Source organism: Gorilla gorilla, chromosome 23, assembly GCF_029281585.2.
Source record: "Gorilla gorilla gorilla isolate KB3781 chromosome 23, NHGRI_mGorGor1-v2.1_pri, whole genome shotgun sequence".
NCBI lineage: Eukaryota > Metazoa > Chordata > Mammalia > Primates > Hominidae > Gorilla > Gorilla gorilla.
This window is the reverse complement of record NC_086018.1, coordinates 22,258,839-22,279,995: the sequence shown is the minus strand read 5'-3', so window position 1 is coordinate 22,279,995 and position 21,157 is coordinate 22,258,839. Positions and strand designations below refer to the sequence as shown.

The 21,157-nt window shown below is 54.1% G+C and overlaps 1 long non-coding RNA gene and 1 pseudogene across 2 annotated transcripts; both read left to right on the top strand.

Moving 5' to 3' along the window:
- Positions 1-2,095: 2,095 nt before the first annotated feature.
- Positions 2,096-3,460, top strand: LOC129529628 (uncharacterized). Of its 2 annotated transcripts, none has more exons than XR_008675174.2 (3): positions 2,096-2,273; positions 2,598-2,771; positions 3,315-3,460. It is a non-coding gene; the product is annotated as an uncharacterized lncRNA (long non-coding RNA). The 2 variants fall into 2 exon arrangements; XR_008675173.2 differs by having other exon boundaries at positions 2,490-2,771.
- A 9,237-nt stretch (positions 3,461-12,697) lies between these two features.
- Positions 12,698-20,894, top strand: LOC129529619 (glutathione hydrolase 1 proenzyme-like; annotated as a pseudogene).
- The last annotated feature ends 263 nt before the right edge of the window (positions 20,895-21,157 follow it).

Here is a 21,157-nt window from a genome sequence, read left to right as displayed (position 1 = left end):
AGATCTTCAGGCCCGGGATGCCGGGGAATATGAATGCCACACACCCAGCACAGAGAAGCAATACTTTGGGAGTTACAGTGCAAAGATGAACCTAGTGGGTAAGGAGAAGCTGTCTTCACGTTGCCAGCGTCTGGCCTGACTCAGTTCTTTAGTAGTGTAATTTTGCTTTATGCCATGCATTTGACTTAAAAAAAAATCCCAAAACTCCCAGCATATTTTAGGGGTCAACAGATAGTACAAGGAAACTAAATTTCTGTGTTCACTTCTAAATAATAGGTGGTTGAGGGTGAAACTTTAAAAAGATCTAATGCAGATGTTAAGAATTTCATAAGTTAACTAACCCTGTAACTGGTGAAAAGGGATATGAAAATATAAGGCAAGGATATTTGTGGTTGATGATCTGAATGACAAGGAAGATGAGATGTATGACATCAGTTGGGAGAGAGGAGAAACCTCTCGGAAGGATAGGCCTTTGGGTAGCTCTGAGACCCACGGGGCACTGCTGAAGCAGGAAGCACATGCGGCTGCGGGTCCTTGCTCAGACCTTGTACATTGAAGGTCCTTTCGCTCCATGCGTAAGGAACTATGAACTGGCTGTCTCCCTTGTTGCTCCTTAGTGCTGAAGGAAACATGAGGAAGAGGGATGCAGGAGCTTCCAGTGTGGGCAGCACTGGTCACAGTGTTTGCCAGTGTCAAAGGGTTAACCATATCAAGGCTGTTCTGTTTTTCTGCCTATCTTAATGTCCAGTTTTTATTATCACAACTAAGCAGTGGGTGTTGCTAGTTCTTTTATTAATACACATACTATCATTTGTTTATTTTTCCTTTCTCTAACTAGTCTGTGTCCCAGCAGGAGACATTTTTTTTCTTTTGTGTGTGTGTGTGTGTGTGTGTGTGTGTGTGTGTGTGTGTGTGTGATGGAGTTTCACTCTTGTTGCCCAGGCTGGAGTGCAGTGGTGCAATCTTGCCTCACTGCAACCTCCACCTCCCGGGTTCAAGCAATTCTCCTGCCTCAGCTCCTGAGTAGCTGGGATTACAGGCACCTGCCACCATGCCTGGCTAATTTTTTGTATTTTTAGTGGAGATGGGGGTTTCACCATGTTGGCCAGACTGGTCTCGAACTCTTCATCTCAGGTGATCCACCTGCCTCTGCCTCCCAAAGTGCTGGGATTATAGGCGTGAGCCACTGCACCCGGCCATGTGGTGGGAATGTTCTGTGTCCATAGTAGATGCTGCATATTGCTGGCCCAGCTCCTGAGGCTCTTTGGATCTCCAGGAATCGGTGTCTCTATCAGGAACACTTAACCCTGACCCGGACTCCCAGCTGGGACCCAGGGTGTTGGAGTGGCAAGAGCGCTGTCAGGCCTGGTGAAGGGTGTGAGCTGTCCAACGGGGCAGGGAGGAGGCAGGGCCTGTTCTGCAGTTGGACAGACAGAGCCCTCTAGCTGCTTTCTGGAAGACTGAAGGGCAGGCGATGTTGGAGGGAGGGAGTGCAGGCAGGGGCTGTGAGGGAGTTCAGGTCAGAAACAGGTGGCGCCTGGATTCAGGCTGTGGTGGTCACGGTGGGGATGAGGGGCTGCTTTGGATTGTGCTGGGGATGTGGGGTGGTGCGCTGCTGCATGACTACTGCCAGGTCTCTCTGCTCTTGGTGTCTGCATCCAGGGCTGGGAGGGGGTCAAATGTATCACACTATCGGCCCCAGGCCCACCAAGCCTGGGGAGGTGGCCACCCTTCCACGATGGCATTTGGATGTTCCCTGTGTGTGGGGAGGGCACGGGGACTCCATTCATAGACCACCTCTGGGACAGTGTGTCTGCCTCTGAGGTCAGACGCTCTGCACTGGGACAGGGTGGAGTGGAGGGAAACCCAGCTTGGGGCTCATTGGAGGGGCTTGCTGGCAGACACCGCCCTTTGTGGGAAACCGACTGTGGGAGAGGGGAACCCCAACCTCTGTCACCACATCCCTCTTCCCTGTTGTCACACCTGTCACCTGCTGCCATAGCCATGAGACTTCCCAAGGGTCACTGCTGCCACTCACTGCACAGCCTAGAAGGGAGTCCAGAGGGGACATACAGTGAACAAGAGACCTGTGCCACTCAGGCCTCCTGGGGGTGTCCCCAGTGCAGCCATGATGATAATCACAGCTACCATTCACCAAGCCCTGCCCACAGTCTAACCTACTCTATTCACAACACTCCCAGCAGCAAGGCAAGTGAGGTGCTGCCGTCATCCAGGCTGGACAGTTCAGTGATTTGCCTGAGGCCCCACAGCAGGTGAGTGGCAAGTCCAGCGTCAGAGCAGGGCAGGCTGGCAGTGCCCCCTGAGCCCCCTTTGCCATGCTTACCGCATGCACATCCTGGGCTTGTGCAGGAATGCCCTGTCCCCTACCTGCCCTGCTCCATGCAAAACCCTCTTTGAGCTGTGCCTGGGAGACATGCTGAGAGAATTCATGGAAACAAATGTGTTACTGACAGCCTCTTTGCCTCCAGAGTTCAACTGGAGACAGAGAAACCAGCTAGAGGCAGAGGGAGGTAACACGGAGTCCCCCAGAAAGGTCTGGGCTGTGCGTGCTTCAGGTAACCTCACTTGACCTTCAGGAGAACGAGAAGGCTGCCTGATCAGAGAGTCTCTGAAGAAGATTCTGTGGCTACAGGCTTCAGCAGAGTGTGAGGGAGACCCCGGTTATTTCCTCAGCTGTTTCCACCAAATCCTCCTGTCTTTTGTGGCCAACACCCCAGGCAAGGCTTGGGGCCCCTGTCTGCTGCTGGACGGTAAGTCCTGGCCCCGTGGCAGCGAATCTGTGGGGCGCTCTGATTGTGGGCACTATGGAAGCTAAACCCCATGCTCCAGGTGGGGTGGAGGATCTTCAGAGGACTCCTGGACAGTGCCAGGCTCTAGGCTGAGGTGGGGGACACAGGAGAAACCAGGCCAGGCCCATCCCTACTGGAGCTTCTCCCTAAGCAGTGGAGGCTCAGCCACTGTGAGGAGGTAGGCAAGGCCCTGCAGAAAGAGGGGTGTGGAAATCTGGGGGCTCCCAGGAAGGGCCGCTGCTGGAGATGGGGTTCTTACCAGGATGGGCTCTGAAGATAAGCAGGGAGGATTTGGGAGGGCAGAGATGAGGCCCAGAGCTTCTGGCAGAGGGCATGGCCTGAGCAAAGGTCTGGGGGCCGGACAGCCTGCACGTATTCTGGGAAGCGGGAAGGAGACACAGGCCTTGTGTTTCTGAGGCCCGACTTTAGACTGTGCCCTGTTGGGGAGGGGCCAGGGAATGTCTGAGGCTGGGCCTGACCCTGCTCCTTACCCCGTGGGAGCAGCAGAGCCATGAAGAAGAAGTTAGTGGTGCTGGGCCTGCTGGCCGTGGTCCTGGTGCTGGTCATTGTCGGCCTCTGTCTCTGGCTGCCCTCAGCCTCCAAGGAACCTGACAACCATGTGTACACCAGGGCTGCCGTGGCTGCGGATGCCAAGCGGTGCTCGGAGATTGGGAGGTGAGCGGGGCAGGGCATGGGACATGGGCCCTGAAAACTGGGCAAGTGGACCTGAGCAATACCTTCACCCCTCTGAGACTCAGTTTCCCCACATGTAAGCTTTGCTTGGACTCTCTCAGTAGCCTTTGGGAAGGGGACGGTGACTCCGAGAGCAGGGTGTGGGTCTCCTAGAGCCAAACAGGGCCCCTTTTCTCAGTTCTAAGAGTCTCTGTTTCTTTGGATTAACTCCACTGTTTTGTTGTTTGGTTGTTATTTTTACTTATTTCTTCCTATCTATCTATCTATCTATCTGTCTATCTATCTATCTATCTATCTATCTATCTATCTATCTATCTATCTATCTATCTAGAGATGGAGTTTTGCTCTGTTGCCAGGCTGGAGTGCAGTGGTGCAATCTCAGTTAACTGCAACCTCCGCCTCCCAAGTTCAAGTGATTCTCATGCCTAAGCCTCCCAAGTAGCTGGGATTACAGGAGTGTGCCACCACGCCCAACAAATTTGTGTGTGTGTGTGTGTGTGTGTGTGTGTGTGTGTGTGTGTGTTTTCTGAGACAGAGTATCGCTCTGTTACCCAGGCTGGAGGGCAGTGGTGCAATCTTGGCTTACTGCAGCCTCCACCTCCCAAGTTCAAGTGATTCTCCTGCCTCAGCCTCCACAGTAGCTGAGACTACAGGCATGTGCTACCATGCCCAGCTAATTTTTGTATTTTTAGTAGAGACAGGGTTTTGCTGTGTTGGCCAGGCTGGTCTTGAACTCCTGACCTTGTGATCCTCCCACCTCTGCCTCTCAAAGTGCTGGGATTACAGGTGTGAGCCACTGCGCCTGGCCTAATTATGGTGTTTTTAGTAGAGATGGGGTTTCACCATGTTGGTCAGGCTGGTCTCGAACTCCTGACCTCAGGTAATCCACCCACCTGGGCCTCCCAAAGTGTTGGGATTATAGGTGTGAGCCACCACGCCCAGCTTATTCTTTTCTTTTCTTTTTTTTTTTTGGTTAGGAGACAATTTCTTTCTTTCTTCCTTTTATTTTATTTTATTATTATTATACTTTAAGTTTTAGGGTACATGTGCACAATGTGCAGGTTTGTTACATATGTACACATGTGCCATGTTGGTGTGCTGCACCCACCAACTCGTCATTTAGCATTAGGTATATCTCCCAATGCCATCCCTCCCCCCTCTCCCGAAGGAACGCTGTTGCCCAAACAGGGACATGAAGGGCTTATTCTTTTTTTAAGGTGGAGTCTTACTCTGTCATCCAGGCTGGAGTATAGGGGAGTGATCATAGCCCACTGCAGCCTCAAACTCTTGGGTTTAAGTGATCATCCCGCCTCAGCTTCCTAAAGTGCTGGGATTACAGGTGTGAGCCATGGTGCCTGGCTTCTACTGTTTTATTCTATTTTAGACTCTTATCTCATGTTATATATAAAGATAAGTTCCCTCCTAAAGACTTAAACAGAAAAAATATTATGTTTTTCATATTTTGAGACAGGGTCTTGTTCTGTCACCCAGGCTGGAGTGCAGTGGCATGATCATAGCTCACTGCAGCCTTGAACTCTTGGGCTTAAGCGATCCTCCCACCTCAGCCCCCTGAGTAGCTAGGACTACAGGCGTGCATCACACCTGACGAATTAAAAAAGACTGTTTTGTAGAGATGGTCTCACTCTATTGCCCAGGCTGGTCTTGAACTCCTGGCCTCGAGTGATCCTCCACCTTGGCCTCCCAAAGTGCTGAGATTACAGGTGTAAGCCACCATCTCTAGCAGGGAAAAAAAAATGTTATTAATAAAGTATAGCAATTTCCCTTTTTGTCCCAATTATAAAAGTCATGTACATTTGTTTGCTTGATAAAGAGGAAACTGGCTGGGCAAGGTGGTCCACACCTGTAATCCCAGCACTTTGGGGAGTTGAGGCGGGCAGACCACCCGAGGTCAGGAGTTCGAGACCAGCCTGGCCAACATGGTGCACTCTGTCCCTACTAAAAATATAAAAAGTTAGCCGGGCATGGTGGTGTGCGCCTGTAATCCCAGCTACTCAGGAGGCTGAAGCAGGAGAATCGCTTGAACCCAGGAGGCAGAGGTTGCAGTGAGCTAAGATCATGCTACTGCACTCCAGCCTGGGCAACTGAGTGAAACTCTGTCTCAGAAAAAAAAAGAAAAGAAAAAGAGGAAACTGTAATCGCAGCACTTTGGGAGGTTGAGGCGATAGGATTGCTTTAGACCATGAGTTTGAGACCAGCCTGGGCAACATAGAAAGACCCTATCTCTACAAAAAAGACAAAAAATTGCCCGGTGTGGTGGTTCTTACCTGTAGTCCCAGCTACTCAGGAGACTGAAGTGGGAGGATTGCTTGAGCCCAGGAGGTCAAAGCTGCATTGAGCCAAGACTGTGCCACTGCACTTCATCCTGGGTGACAAAGTGAGACCCTGTCTCATAAAACAAAGGCTGGGCACAGTGGCTCATGCCTGTAATACCAGCACTTTGGGAGGCCAAGGTGGGTGGATCACTTGAGCACAGGAGTTCTTGACCAGCCTGGGCAACATGATGAAACCCCATCTCTCTACAAAATACACAAACAAACAAAATTGGCTGGGCATGGTGGCATGTGCCCATAGTCCCAGCTACTTGGGAGGCTGAGATGGGATGGTCAATTGAGCCCAGGAGACTGAGGCTGCAGTGATCTGAGATCACACCACTGCACTCCAGCCTGAGCAACAAAGAGAGACTTTGTCTCAAAAAAAAAAAAAAAAAAAAAAAGAGGCCAAGGCAGGCGGATCATGAGGTCAAGAGATAGAGACCAACCTGGCCAACATGGTAAAACCCCATCTCTACTAAAAATACAAAAATTAGCTGGGCGTGGTGGCATGCACCTGTAGTCCCAGCTACTCAGGAGGCTGAGGCAGGAGAATGGCTTGAACCCAGGAGGCAGAGGTTGCAATGAGCTGAGATCGTGCCACTGCACTCCAGCCTGGCAATAGAGCAAGACTCCATCTCAAAAAAAAAAGAAAGAAACTAAAAACAAAAACCCTAAAACTCAAATGGACTTCTCTTCCATCCTCCTTTGGGCAGGTGGGCAGCAGGGTGTGTATGCGGGGCCAGGGTGGAAGCCTGCAGGTTCTCATGCCTTTATGTGCCACATGGCAGGGACGCACTGCGGGACGGTGGCTCTGCAGTGGATGCAGCCATTGCAGCCCTGTTGTGTGTGGGGCTCATGAATGCCCACAGCATGGGCATCGGGGGTGGCCTCTTCCTCACCATCTACAACAGCACCACTCATGAGTGCCTCGGAAGAGGAGAGGGAGAGGGGCAGGGGGTATGGGTTGGGCCGAGGCACAGCTGGGTGGCCCCCAGGCTCACGTGGCATAAAGGGTTTGGGTGGGTGGACCTGCCTACCTGCTTCTCCTTCTAGGAAAAGCTGAGGTCATCAATGCCCGCGAGGTGGCCCCCAGGCTGGCCTTTGCCAGCATGTTCAACAGCTCGGAGCAGTCCCAGAAGGGTAAGCCATGCTGCAGACTTGGGGCGTGGGTGCAGAGCTGGCTGAGCCACCGGGAAGGGGCCTTGCCCACAGGAGCCTGCTCCCGTCAGGGTTCAGGGGCAGTTCTAGCACCCCCCATCCCTTCCTGTCCCCATAGCACCCTCCCACAGTGAGTGGTCAGGACCATCATCACCACGGTAAAGGGCCGGGAGCTTCTGTTATTTCTGCTAAGGCCTCCGGGGCCACTCTGTGCAGCACATGGAAAGAATAATTATTATGCTAGCAGACCTCACGGACCAGGGCTCACTGGGGCCCACGCTCTGCTCTGTGCTTTTCACCCACGAGCCTCTCACAACCCTCCCTGCTCCTTTGGGCTAGGGGATGCTGTGTGGATTCCCATTTTACAGGGTGGGGATGCTGAGGCTCAGACAGGTCACGCAAATCAGTTGAGGTCACACAGCTGGGAGGTGGTGAAGCTAAAATTGAACCCAGGCTGTCTATATCCTGCCTTTTCAACAGGCATCCCATTCACTCATTTGTTCATTTGTGGGGATGGCGCTCTAGAATGTGAGGTGGAGTCTCTCTTTTCTAATCTGGTCTTAAGTGGAGAGGAGGCCCCCAAATTCCCCAGGTACCTGAAGGGAAGCCACTGTCCATCCAGGAAGCCACTGTCTGTCCCCAAAGGAGGCACAATAGATTGTGAGATAAAAGTTGGAGGATGGGAGGGTCTCAACAACTCATGCCTCTAATCCTAGCACTTTAGGAGGCCAAGTCAGGAGGAGCGCATGAGCCCAGGAGTTTGAGACCTGCCTGGGCAACATAGCAAGACTCCATCTCTACAAAAAACGGAAAAAAAAAATTAGCTAGGTGTGGCAGTGTGTGCTTATGGTCCCAGCTACTTGGGAGGCTAAGGTGGGAGGATCACTTGAGCCCAGGAGGTTGAGGCTGCAGTGAGCCATGATTGTACCACTACACTCTAGCTTGGGCAACAAAGTGAGACCCTGTCCAAAAAAAAAAAAAAAAAAAAAAGGCTGGGCCTTTTTTTCACAGGCTCACGCCTGTAATCCCAGCACTTTGGGAGGCTGAGGCAGATGGATCACCTAGGTCAGGAGTTCAAGACCAGCCTGGCCAACATAGTGAGACCCTTTCTCTACTAAAAGTACAATAATTAGTCGGGCGTGGTGGCACAGGCCTGTAATATCCCAGCTACTCAGGAGGCTAAGGCAGGAGAATCGCTTGAACCCAGGAGGAGGAGATTGCAGTGAGCCGAGATCATGCCACTGCACTCCAGTCTGGGCAACAAGAACGAAACTCCGTCTCAAAAAAAACAAGTTGGAGGATGGAGGGGCAGGACACACTCACCATAGCAGGCCTTAGACTTCAGGTGGGGGTCCTGGGTGGTGCCCTTTGGAGTCTTCTGCAACATACTCAATCTTTGATTTTTTTTTTCTTTTTTTTTTTTTTGAGACGGAGTCTCACTCTGTTGCCCAGGTTGGAGTGCAGTGGTGCGATCTCGGCTCACTGCAAGCTCTGCCTCCTGAGTTCACGCCATTCTCCTGCCTCAGCCTCCTGAGTAGCTGGGACTACAGGCGCCTGCCACCACACCTGGCTAATTTTTTGTATTTTTTAGTAGAGACGGGTTTTCACTATGTTGCCCAGGCTGGTCCCTCGATCTCCTGACCTCGTGATCCCCCTGCCTCAGCCTTCCAAAGTGCTGGAATTACAGGCGTGAGCCACTGTGCCCGACCAATCTTTCATTTGTTTTTAATACTCATTGAGAAACTCAGCATCTGTAGCCATTAAGTTGCTCAGGGTAAGAGAATGCGGGAATCATAGGCTTGGCACCTTGTGGATGCTTAGAATCATTTATTTAACTAGAATGTATTGAGCATTGTCTTAAAGAATCAGCTGTTGTTCCTGAAGCTGGGGTGAAAAACAAAGACGGCAGATGAAATCTGTGACACTCCAGGTGGGAAAAGAAACTAGGCAGGTGCGGGTGTATTACAGGCTGTAGAAAAACAGACCTGGAGGGCCTCAAAATCTGGGACTCTATGGAAGGTGACCTAGTCAGGGAAGGGGACATCTGAGCAAAGACCCAGAGGCAGAGATGGGGTCAGGGGAGTTATCTCCTGGTCTGCTATCCAGGTGTGATGGCAGGGACAGAGCCCTGTGGGGAGCTGGGGAGGCTGCAGCAAGTGACCCAAGGGGAATGGCCCAGGTTGTGTGGGATCTCTTAGGTTATGGTGAAGCCTCTGCTTCCTGTCTGAGGGAAGTGGGGGCTCGTGGAGTATGTGAGTGGAAGGGGATGGATCTGGTCTATGGACCCCTTGGATTGCTGTGTAAGGGGCAGGGAGCATGTGGGGACCTGTCCGGAGGTCACTGCAGTAATTCGTGGAGAGGGTGCTGGGAAGTGGCTGACGCTGGACAGACACACTTGGAAGTGGAGTCTGCGGATTTGAGGATGGGTTGGGTGTGATGCTTGTGTAGGGAGTCCCCGGGGACCCCTGATCTTTTGTTTGTACCTGGAAGGATGGGGTGACCCTAATGGAGACAGGCAGGGTTCTCAGGAAGCATGTTGAGCAGACACTCAGGAGCTCAGTTTTGGGCACGTTGAAGTTTGAGATGCTTTCTTCGAGCAGGCAGGTAGATCCTCAGGTCTGGTGATCAGAGGAGCAGTCCAGGCCAGCAGGTCAATTTGGGAGTTGTCAGTGCATAAATGGAGGCTGAAGCTCAGATGTCAAGCAGACCACCAGGAGAGAGAGCAAAGACAGAGGGGAGAGTAGGAGCTAGGATGGCAGGCGGGGGAGACTCGGGTGGAGCCAGGTGCTGGGATGCAGGGGCGGCTCTCAGGGAGAGTGATGAGCCCAGTAAAGCTGAGAGGGGCACTGGGTCTGGCAGTGTGGGGGTCACCAGAGAACTTGGCAAGTGTGGTGGCATGAGAGTCTGATTGGCCTGAGGTCAGGAGATTTTTTTTCTGATATTGATACATGATATTTTCTATATTTATGGGTACATGTGAGTGCTTGTTACATGCATAGAGTGTATAATGATCAAGGCAGGGTATTTGGGGTCTCCGTCACCTTGAATATTTTTCATTTCTGGGTGTTAGCACCGTAGTCCTCTCTTCGTTACTTTGAAATATACAAAATACTGTTGCTAAGCATCGTCACCCTGGTCTGCTATCAAAGATTAGAACTTCTCCTGTCTTGCCTGGGCACGGTGGCTCACGCCTGTCATCCCAGCACCTTGGAAGGCTGAGGTGGGTGGATGACCTGAGGTCAGGAGTTTGAAACCAGCCTGGCCAACATGGCAAAACCCCATCTGTACTAAAAATACAAAAATTAGCCTGGCGTGCTGGCCTGTGCCTGTAATCCCAGCTACTCGGGAGGCTGAGGCAGGAGAATCGCTTGAACCTGGGAGGCGGAGGTTATAGTGAGCTGAGATCATGCCACTGCACTGCAGTCTGGGAGACAGAGCAAGACTCCATCTCAAAAACAAACAAAGAAAAAAAAAAACAAAACAAAAAAGAACTTCTGTCTAACTACAAGGTGGAAGGAATCATATGCTGGGTGTCAGACCTTCCGGGATGTATGTGCAGCTTCTAGGAATTGAAACCACCAGCTCTTGGAAACTTGTGCCAGGCTTCAGGGTGGGAGAGGCAGTTCTAGAGCCACAGCCGCCAAGCCAAGCCAAATGGCCCCATCATCTCTCGCAAGAGCAGGAGAGTCCCTGGGGGCAGAGGCCATAGTTGTACCTTTCTGGGCAAAGGGTCAGTGTCTGTAGTGTCCATATGGGCAGTGGGGCTCAGGGGGGAAGCAGGCCCAGGGGTCTGTTTCCAATGACCTCCTCAAAAGTCAGAACTGGAAGGCAAAACCCCTTATAGGCTGGATGCACCTGTAATCCCAGCATGTTGGGAGGCTGAGGTGGGAGGATTGCTTGAGGCCAGAATTTGAGACCAGTCTTGGCAACGTAGCAAGACCCCTGTCTCTACAAAAAATAAAAATAAAAAATTAGGCTGGGAGTGGTGGCTCACACCTGTAATCCCAGAACTCTGAGAGGCTGAGGAGGATGGATCACCTGATGTTAGGAGTTCAAGACCAGCCTGACCAACCTGGTGAAACCCCGTCTCTACTAAAAATACAAAAATTAGCAAGGCGTGGTGGTACATGCCTGTAATCCCAGCTACTTGGGAGGCTGAGGCAGGAGAATTACTTGAACTCGGGAGGTGGAGGTTGGAGTGAGCCAAGATTGTGCCATTGCACTCCAGCCTGGGCAACAAGAGTGAAACTCCATCTCAAAAAAAAAAAAAAAAAAAAAGCCACGTGTAGTGGGGTGTGTCTGTAGTCTTAGGTACTTCAGAGGCTGAGGTGGGAGGATCGCTTGAGCCTGGGGAGCCAAGGCTGCAGTGAGCCATGATTGCACCACTGCACTCCAGCTGGGACAACAGAGTGAGACCCTGTCTCAAAACAGACAAACAAAAACCCTTATAGTTGGATGGGGAAACTGAGGCTGGGAGAGGGGACAGGACGGAGGTTAAGGCTCAGTCTTGCCTCTCTGGGGCCGTAGAAAAGAGGCAGGGAGCCCTTTCTTGGGGCTGGCTGTGTCTTGAAGGTGGCCTGTGCTTGACCTCGGTCAGGGTGGGATCTGCTCTTGTTTTGGCACATTCTGGTGGAGCCCATGAGTCTTACAGGATAAGGCCTTGTGGTCAGCGAGATGGGAGGGGGTCTGGCCTGGCACAGGATTTTAGACATGCAGGCACCTGCACAGACAGACACCTCATCCTGGGACAGCAAAACCCGGCCACATGCTACTGCTTCCCCTGCTGTGCCCTCCTCAGACATCCCTGGTCCATGTACACTCCTACCTGCTGAGCCCCTCCTAAAAAAAAAAAAATTACACATCCCCTCCTAAAAAAAAAAATTAAAATTAAAAAATAAATTAAAAAATTAAAAATCCCCTTCTGCTGGGTGTGGTGTTCACGCCTGTAATCTCAGCTACTCAGGAGGCTGAGGTGGGAGGATTGCTTGAATCCAGGAGTTCGAGATCAGGCTGGGCAAGATGGCAAGACCCCAACTCAAAAAAGAAAAAAAAATCTTTCCTCCTAAGCCTCATTGCCCCATCTGTAAAGCGAGTCAGGGACTGTGCCTGGGATGCTGCCTGCGAGAGATCCCGATGTCCCCCACTCAGGGTCACTAACTGTGGCTCTCTCTCCCCAGGGGGGCTGTCGGTGGCGGTGCCTGGGGAGATCCGAGGCTATGAGCTGGCACATCAGCGGCATGGGCGGCTGCCCTGGGCTCGCCTCTTCCAGCCCAGCATCCAGCTGGCCCGCCAGGGCTTCCCCGTGGGCAAGGGCTTGGCAGCAGCCCTGGAAAACAAGCGGACCGTCATCGAGCTGCAGCCTGTCTTGTGGTATGTCTGTGGGTGCGGCCCCCTGACACAGGCAGGGCAGGCACAGCCCAAGGACCTTGCAGGCCGTAGCAGCAGTGGAGCGGCCCTCTGCCTTCAGGACCCTGTGCTGATAATGGGATGAGGAGATACAGACCCTTCCCACCACGTGTGGGGACACATTCTGAGCGTGGGGTCCCAGTGGCCACTGTGGCTGGCCATGTGTCCTGAGTGGCATGGGACACTAGGAGGCTCCCGGAGGGGACACTAGGAGGACGAGCGCTGAGTGACAGGGCCACCCACCTGTGACAGGCGCCGCCCCTGCTTTGTGCTGGTCTCCCGTGTGGGCAGGTGTGGGGGGTGGTGTAGCTGAGTCCACCCCACCTGCTGCCTCACATGAGCCCCCTCTGCCCCAGTGAGGTGTTCTGCCGGGATAGAAAGGTGCTTCGGGAGGGGGAGAGACTGACCCTGCCGCGGCTGGCTGACACCTACGAGACGCTGTCCATCGAGGGTGCCCAGGCCTTCTACAACGGCAGCCTCACGGCCCAGATTGTGAAGGACATCCAGGCGGCCGGTGAGTGGGTAACCTCAGGGGCCTGGGTGAGGAACTCTGCAGTGGAAACCCTGAGCTGTAGCCCAGAGCCATGGGGTCCTCCTGTCTTGCCTGAGCCTGCAGGAAGTTCCTGGTGGAGGAGGGTCAGTGACTGGCCATGTGGGTCCACAGCTCCTGCTTATATCAAAACCAAGAGAGGCCACACAGTCCAGGAGAGCAAGTCCCTGTTGGGGTAAATGCAGGTGTAGGCAAGAGCCAGGGCTAGGGAAGCACTAGAATACAGCCTGAAGATCCAGGAGGACTTCTTGGAGGAGGTGGCGGCTGGGCTGCAGATAACTTCGTTAGGCAGAGAGAGGAAGGGATTCCTAGCAGAGGAACAGCTGGGCTAAGGCCCAGTAGAGGGCGCTTTGATTCACCAAGAGGGTTACAAGGGATGAGGGTCGCCTTGAGAGAGGCATGGGGAAGGGGATTTGTGGGGCAGGGGCCTGGAGCTTGGCTGTGGCTTTCTTCAGGTAATTTTTGTCACTGTTTCATGGAGGAGGGTGATTAGCGTGTCGACCTTTACCACTGAGGCTGGAAATTGGCATGCCAATACCCTGTCTGGAGCTGACTCCAGGAGAATTAAGAGCCTCCCTCCCTCCCTCTATCCATTCATCGTGAGGAGAAGAGGCCAAGCAGCAGGGACACCGGCAGGAATTCTCCAGTTAGAAAAGGCCCTCTGAGCCAGGTGCGGTGGCTCACGTCTGTAATCCCAGCACTTTGGGAGGCCGAGGCGGGTGGATCACCTGAGGTCAGGAGTTCAAGACCAGCCTGGCCAACATGGCGAAACCCTGTCTCTACTAAAAATGCAAAATTAGTCAGGCATGGTGGGTTGTGCCTGTAATCCCAGCTACGTGGGAGGCTGTGGCAGGAGAATCGCTAGAACCTGGGGGGCTGAGGTTGCAGTGAGCCGAGATTGCACCACTGCACTCCACAGAGTGAGACTCCATCTCAAAAAAAAAAAGAAAGAAAAGGCCCTCTGAGGCCAAGCTTGGTGTCTCATGCCTGTAATCCCAACACTTTGGGAGGCTGAGGTAGAAGTTGAGGCCAGGAGGTCCAAGACAAGCCTGGGCAACATAGTGAGTCTACAAAAAAAATATTGAGAATCTACATAAATATAGTGGGGGTGGGGGTGGGGAACAAGAAAACAAAAAATTCAAAGCATAGTGAAAAGAAATATAGCAAAACCCGGCCGGGCATGGTGCCTCACGCTTGTAATCTCAGCACTTTGAGAGGCCGAGGCGTGTGGATCACGGGGTCAGGAGATCGAGACCATCCTGGCTAACACAGTGAAACCTGTCTCTACTAAAAATACAGAAAAATTAGCCACGTGTGGTGGCGGGTGCCTGCAGTCCCAGCTACTTGGGAGGCTGAGGCAGGAGAATGGCGTGAACCTGGGAGGCGGAGCTTGCAGTGAGCCGATATCGCGCCACTGCACTCCAGCCTGGGCGATACAGCGAGACTCCGTCTCACAAAAAAAAAAAAAAAAAAAAGAAAGAAAGAAATATAGCAAAACACAACAAAAAAATTAAAATTTGCTGGGTGTAGTTGTGCCTTTAGTCTCAGCTACTGGGGAGGGTCTGCTGGAGGATCACTTGAGCCCAGGAGTTCAAGGCTGTGATTAAGCCACTGCACTCCAGCCTGGGTAACGGAGCAAGATCGCATCTCTAAAAAAAAAAAGAAAAAAGAAAACACTCTCTGGCCACAGATGAGAGAAGGCAGACAGGAAGCCAGTAAGCCAAGCAGGCAGAGGGCAGGTGGCCCCAGCCCAGCTGTCGGGTGGTGAGCAGTGTCAGGGAGACAGGAGTGCCGGAGCTGGTGAGGTTCCCAAGGAGGTGAGGTTGCCTGTGGCCCCCTCCCAGGGCACAGTCCCACCCCTCCAGTAGTGCACTCTGTCCTCCCTGGTAGGTACAGGCTTTTCCCCACCACCATGGTGCAGCCATGCCTGCCCCCAACACCACTGCTGCAGCTCCATCCTCCACGCAGTGGTGCAGCCCCATCCCAGCGCCCATTCGAGCTGCTGTCCCATTGCAGGGGGCATTGTGACAGCTGAGGACCTGAACAACTACCGTGCTGAGCTGATCGAGCACCCGCTGAACATCAGCCTGGGAGACGCGGTGCTCTACATGCCCAGTGCGCCGCTCAGCGGGCCCGTGCTGGCCCTCATCCTCAACATCCTCAAAGGTGAGTGGTCGCACCACAGCCGTGTGGTAGGACCCATGACACTGCCTCTCTCTCCCCACGCCCCACCCCTCCTGCATCTCTGCTCGCCCCCCATGCCACGTCTTTCCATCACTGAGCTCCCGAGGCGTGTCCCTGTGTCACAGCTCACCATGTCCTGAAGGAGGCAGTGCAGAGTCACAGGGCTGAAGCGGGCAATGCTCAAGGGTTGGAGGAGGAACAGGAGTCATCAGGAGGGAGAGAGGTGCAGGAGCTCAGGGCTACAGGGCCTGGTCCAGAGGGTACCCCGGTCCAGTGGGTGACCCTGCCACTTGGTCACTGAATGGCCAGAGCTGATGCGTGACGTGAGGTCCAGGCTCAGGAGCCCTCACCTTACTTCACTCTCACCACAGCCTTCTGAAGCAGCTGCTGCTATTGGTTATTAAACGCTCCTTGAGGTGGGCAAAGTGGCTCAGGCAGGTGTTAACCGTCTGAGCCCCTCAGAGCCTCTGGGGCTCAGCAACATGCACCTGGCTCTGATCAACCAGGGTACAACTTCTCCCGGGAGAGCGTGGAGACCCCCGAGCAGAAGGGCCTGACGTACCACCGCATCGTAGAGGCTTTCCGGTTTGCCTACGCCAAGAGGACCCTGCTTGGGGACCCCAAGTTTGTGGATGTGACTGAGGTAAGGGGCAGGGGCTGGCCCACTGTGGGTGTGGGGCCTGCTGTAGAGGCCTCAGGTGGGCTCCCCAGAGTGGCTACAGCCTCACACATGCTTTATGAATCCATTCCTGCCACAGAATTTGATTGCGGGCCTACTGTGTGCTCGGATGGACTCGTGGGTGACCCCCAGTCTTGGCTTCTGCCGCACAGAACTGACAGTGTGGGGAATTAGTGGCCACCCTCCTACCTCAGGTCCTTTGCACATGCTGTGGTTCTCGAGTGCTCAGTGCTGAGATGAGGAATGCATGGGGGCATTGCAGCCCTCGGGCATGGTGAGATGGATGGGTGAAAGGGAGAGGGCCAGGTGAACAGATACCTCGGCCACCCACTCCCTGTCACTCCAAACTAACGCTTCCCAGATGCCACCCTCAGCCCTGCACCACCTGACCCACTCACTCAGTAGTTGCCCCAGCTCCACGCTGGGTCCCTATAAGACCCTGTCATATCCCTTCCCGCTGAGGATCCTCACATCCCTCCTTACCTACTTGGGTCCTTGGCATTCCTGGGCGGATCTGCAGACCCCCCCACACTGACCAGTGACCTCCCAGGAGGGGAGTCAGCTGCTCGGGTGGTGTCTTCTCTTTCCCCATGAGCATTCTGCACCTCTGACTCCCGCTGCAGCCAGTGACCTGGTGTCTTGTCTCTCTGAGGGGACAAAGCCACTGCAGCGTGTCCCTCTGCCCTCCCTTTTGGCTAAGGCCAGCTCCTTCATCTACTCGCTGGCTCAGGGTGCTGTTCCTACAATGCTCCTTTCTGCCTCTGACGATTTACTTCTTTATCACGGATTATTCCCGAAAGAAAGGCAGCTGTTGTTGCTCTAGAAATTTCTATCTGCTGCCTCGTTCTGTCCTTTGCTCCTCTTAGAGCAAACATGGCTGAGCTATGTCCTCTCTCCCTTCAGGGTATCCCCTCCCCTGCTCTATCCCCATGCCACCAGATCGCCATGTCCAGCCTCAGTTTCCCCATCAGGCCCCACTCAGCAGCATCTCACACAGCTCACCACACTCTCCTCGAGTTTTCATTTTGCAAATTTTCACACCTACAAAAATGTAAAAAAACCCCAAAACTGCCCAAGCATCAACGTTCCCTTTTCCTGGAGTCTGCAGTGTGGACGTTTCTGCCGGATTTCCTAACTCTCTCCGTCTCCACCCACGTCTATTGGGATTCGTGTTTTTCTGAGGGATTCCACAGTAGGTTACTGATGTCACACCTCAGGGTGTGTCTCAAAAGTGAGACTTGAACATAGCACAGCAGGATGTCGGGGTGACACAACCTGCTGTTGTCCCTTCTCTTTACCTACAGTAGGCTCCCTTGGCTGTTTTGTTTTTGTTGTGTTTTTGTTTGGACACAGAGTCTCTGTCATCCAGGTTGGAGTGCAGTGGTGTGATCTTGGCTCACTGCAGCCTCAACCTCCAGGGCTCAAGCAATCCTCCCACTTCAGCCCCCTGAGCAGCTGGGACCAGAGGCACGTGCCACCAAACCTGGATAATTTTTATATTTTTTTTAGAGACAGGGTCCTGCCCAGACTGGTCTCAAACTCCTGGGATCAAACTATCTTCCCACCTCAGCCTCCCAAAGCGCTGGGATTACAGGTGTGGTTTTTTTTTTTGAGACAGGGTGTCGCTCTGTCGCCCAGGCTGGAGTGCAGTGGAGCTATCTCGGCTCACTGCAAGCTCCGCCTCCTGGGTTCACGCCATTCTCCTGCCTCAGCCTCCCGAGTAGCTGGGACTACAGGCGCCCGCCACTGCGCCCAGCTAATTTTTTGTATTTTTAGTAGAGACGGGGTTTCACTGTGATCGCGATCTCCTGACCTCGTGATCCGCCTGCCTTGGCCTCCCAAAGTGCTGGGATTACAGGCATGAGCCACCGTGCCTGGCCTGTTTGGTTGATTTTTAAAGGCCAGGGCAGTAGTCTTGGAAAATGTCCCACATCGTGGATTTGCCTTTCTGTTTCCTTGAGGGCAGATTCAGACAGAACACCTTTCCCTGGGATTGGTCAACTAATCCGTGGGGTGTTGCTGAAACTTTATTTTATTTTATTTTATTTTTGAGACGGAGTCTCGCTCTGTCCCCCAGGCTGTCCCCCAGGCTGGAGTGCAGTGGCGGGATCTCGGCTCACTGCAAGCTCCGCCTCCCAGGTTCACGCCATTCTCCTGCCTCAGCCCCCCAGGTAGCTGGGACTACAGGTGCCCACCACCGCGCCCAGCTAATTTTTTGTATTTTTAGTAGAGACGGGGTTTCACTGTGTTAGCCAGGATGGTCTCGATCTCCTGACGTCGTGATCCGCCCTCCCAAAGTGCTGGGATTACAGGCCTCGGCCTCCCAAAGTGCTGGGATTACAGGCGTGAGCCACCGCTCCCGGTGTTGAAACTCTCTTGAGGCATTTTCTTCGGCCTTCGGGTCCATCCTCTCTGTCTCCTCCTTGACCTCCTCATCTCCTCCTCGCCACTGCCTTGGGGACCTTGGCCAGGCTTATGGCATCCAGCAGCCACTCAATGTCAATACCTCCATGTTCATCTCTCAGCCCGCCCTTGCCCGTGAACCCATGCTTATTTATTTATTTTTTTTATACGTGCACCCATGCTCTTCAGGTCTGATGAAGTATCCAAAATCAAGCTCCTGACCATCCCCAAACCCGCCTCTTCTGCAGGGTTTACCTCGCTAGTCGGCACCATCCTTGATTCTTCTCTTTCTCCCACCCAGGCCGTCATCTCTTGCCTGGTTGATACCCACAGCCTCCCCTTTGGGCTTTATCCTTATCCCCGTCATAGCTGCCAGAGGGACCCTGTGAAAACACTCCCCAGCCTGCTCATTCCTCTGCCCTAAGCCTGCATGGCACAGAGCAAAAGCCAGTTGTTATGGGACCTAGGAAGTCCTGTGGGATGGGCCCCAGCCTGCATCTTCATCCTCTTCTCCCCACCCCACTCCATTCACTCTCTGCCTATCGCTCACCAGCTTATACCACCTGCCTCAGGGCCTTTGCACTGACCATTTAGGCCACATTCCAGGCTCTTTTCACACGTTGCCTCCTCTGAGAAGCCCTCCCTGACCACTCTGCCCATACCTCATGCCTCTTGATTCCCCTTACCTGGCTTGTGGTTTCAGCACTTTCCCTGTGTGTGTTTGTTTTTCTTGGCATGAGGGCAGGACCTAAGTGTCTGTTCCCCGTTGATTCCCCAGTGCCAGGCATGCAGTGCAAATTCTAGAAATATTTTTTGTGTGAAAGAATGAGTGATTGAATGCGGCAAGGGTCTGGAGGCTGAGGACCAGGCAGACAGACATTCAGAGTTGCTGGAACGTGACAGAGACAGGGAGTCAGACTGGCCATGCAAGGTCCTGGGCCTGCCCTTGGGTCCTGGGGAGCCACGGAAGGTTGTGGGTGCCAGAGGGTTGTGGTCAGAGTCACAGTCAAGGGCCTTCTGAGACCTGTGCCCCCTCCCCATCCTCCCTCCCCACCTCCTCAGGCCAGCTCTGGGGTCTCGGCAGGTGATCCGCAACATGACCTCCGAGTTCTTCGCTGCCCAGCTCCGGTCCCAGATCTCTGACGACACCACTCACCCGATCTCCTACTACAAGCCCGAGTTCTACACGCCGGATGACGGGGGCACTGCTCACCTGTCTGTCGTCGCAGAGGACGGCAGTGCTGTGTCCGCCACCAGCACCATCAACCTCTAGTAGGGGCTGCTGGGCCGCCTGGGTGGGAAAGGGCCAGGGGCGGGTGGCCCAGGGACTGCCCACTTATCCAGTAAGGTGGCTCCATCACCTCTTTTCCTGGTGGGAAACTGAGGCCCAACCTTGGTAGCTTATCCTGGGCCTCTCAGTGAGTATGTTTGAGCCTCAGTGGGTGGATAGGGACCAGGCTGGGCCAGACAAGGTCGGGCACTGTCTGACCTGGCTGGGCGGTAGCTTTGGCTCCAAGGTCTGCTCCCCAGTCAGTGGGATCCTGTTCAATAATGAATGGACGACTTCAGCTCTCCCAGCATCACCAACGAGTTTGGGGTACCCCCCTCACCTGCCAATTTCATCCAGCCAGGTATGGGGTGGAGGTCCGGGGGTGGGGGACTGGGGTGGAGAGGGGCGGGTGTCCTGGGCAGGCAGCTGACGGGCATCCCTGTCTTCTCCCATCGGCCGCAGGGAAGCAGCCGCTCTCGTCCATGTGCCCGACGATCATGGTGGGCCAGGACCGCCAGGTCCGGATGGTGGTGGGAGCTGCTGGGGGCACGCAGATCACCACAGACACTGCACTGGTATGTGTCACCCCTTTTCTCCCTGGCCCTGCCCACTCTGCACAGCCCCCAAGCCACGCTGATCACACTCCCATGCCCCAGGCCATCATCTACAACCTCTGGTTCGGCTATGACGTGAAGAGGGCCATGGAGGAGCCCCGGCTGCACAACAAGCTTCTGCCCAACGTCACGACAGTGGAGAGAAACATTGACCAGGTGGGCCGGGGATTGGAGAAACTGAGTCACGGTGTGGGGCCCCAGGGCATCCTGGGCTGGAGGCCTGGATCATCACAGAGTGGACAATGGTTGGTGTCCTCTCTCTAGTGCCTGGGCGATCTGGAGCCCCTGTGCCATGAGGGCCAAGCCCCCTGCTCCAATGAGACCCAGCAGGCCCCAACCTGCTCTTCCTGATGACCTGGCCTAAAATGGCACCACCTGGGCTGAGGCCTGTGACCACACAGATGTGGTTCAGGTGGCATCTGGAGCCCTGCTCAGGCTTCCCCTCTCCTCCCACCCCCACGCAGTGACTGCAGCCCTGGAGACCCGGCACCATCACACCCAGATTGCGTCCACCTTCATCGCTGTGGTGCAAGCCATCGTCCGCACGGCTGGTGGCTGGGCAGCTGTCTCGGACTCCAGGAAAGGCGGGGAACCTGCTGGCTACTGATTGCTCCAGGCAGACAAGGCTGACAAGCAATCCAGGGACAAAATACTCACCAGGACCAGGAAGAGGACTTTGGGGGACGGGCTTCCCCTGTGAGCAGCAGAGCAGCATAATAAATGAGGCCACTGTGCCAGGCTCCAGGTGGCCTCCCTGGCCTGTCTCCCCACTCTCTGGGCCTCAGTGTATTGTGTGTGAAATGGAGCCATCTGGCTGGGGAGGAACAGAGAGGTGGGATTCGGAGATCTTCACAATGCGGGCACTGGAACTAGCCTCAGCATCTTCAGCATGGGGAGAGCCAGGCACATGACTGGGGGCCAGGGGAAGGTTCACACTAAGCCCTGCCCCTTCCCACCCTGATCCCTCGGACTTTGGGGCCAGGCCCTCCCTTACTGGGGCTGGGCAGTGACACTACCTAGGATCAGCCACCAGGGGGTGCCACGACCCTGGCACTTT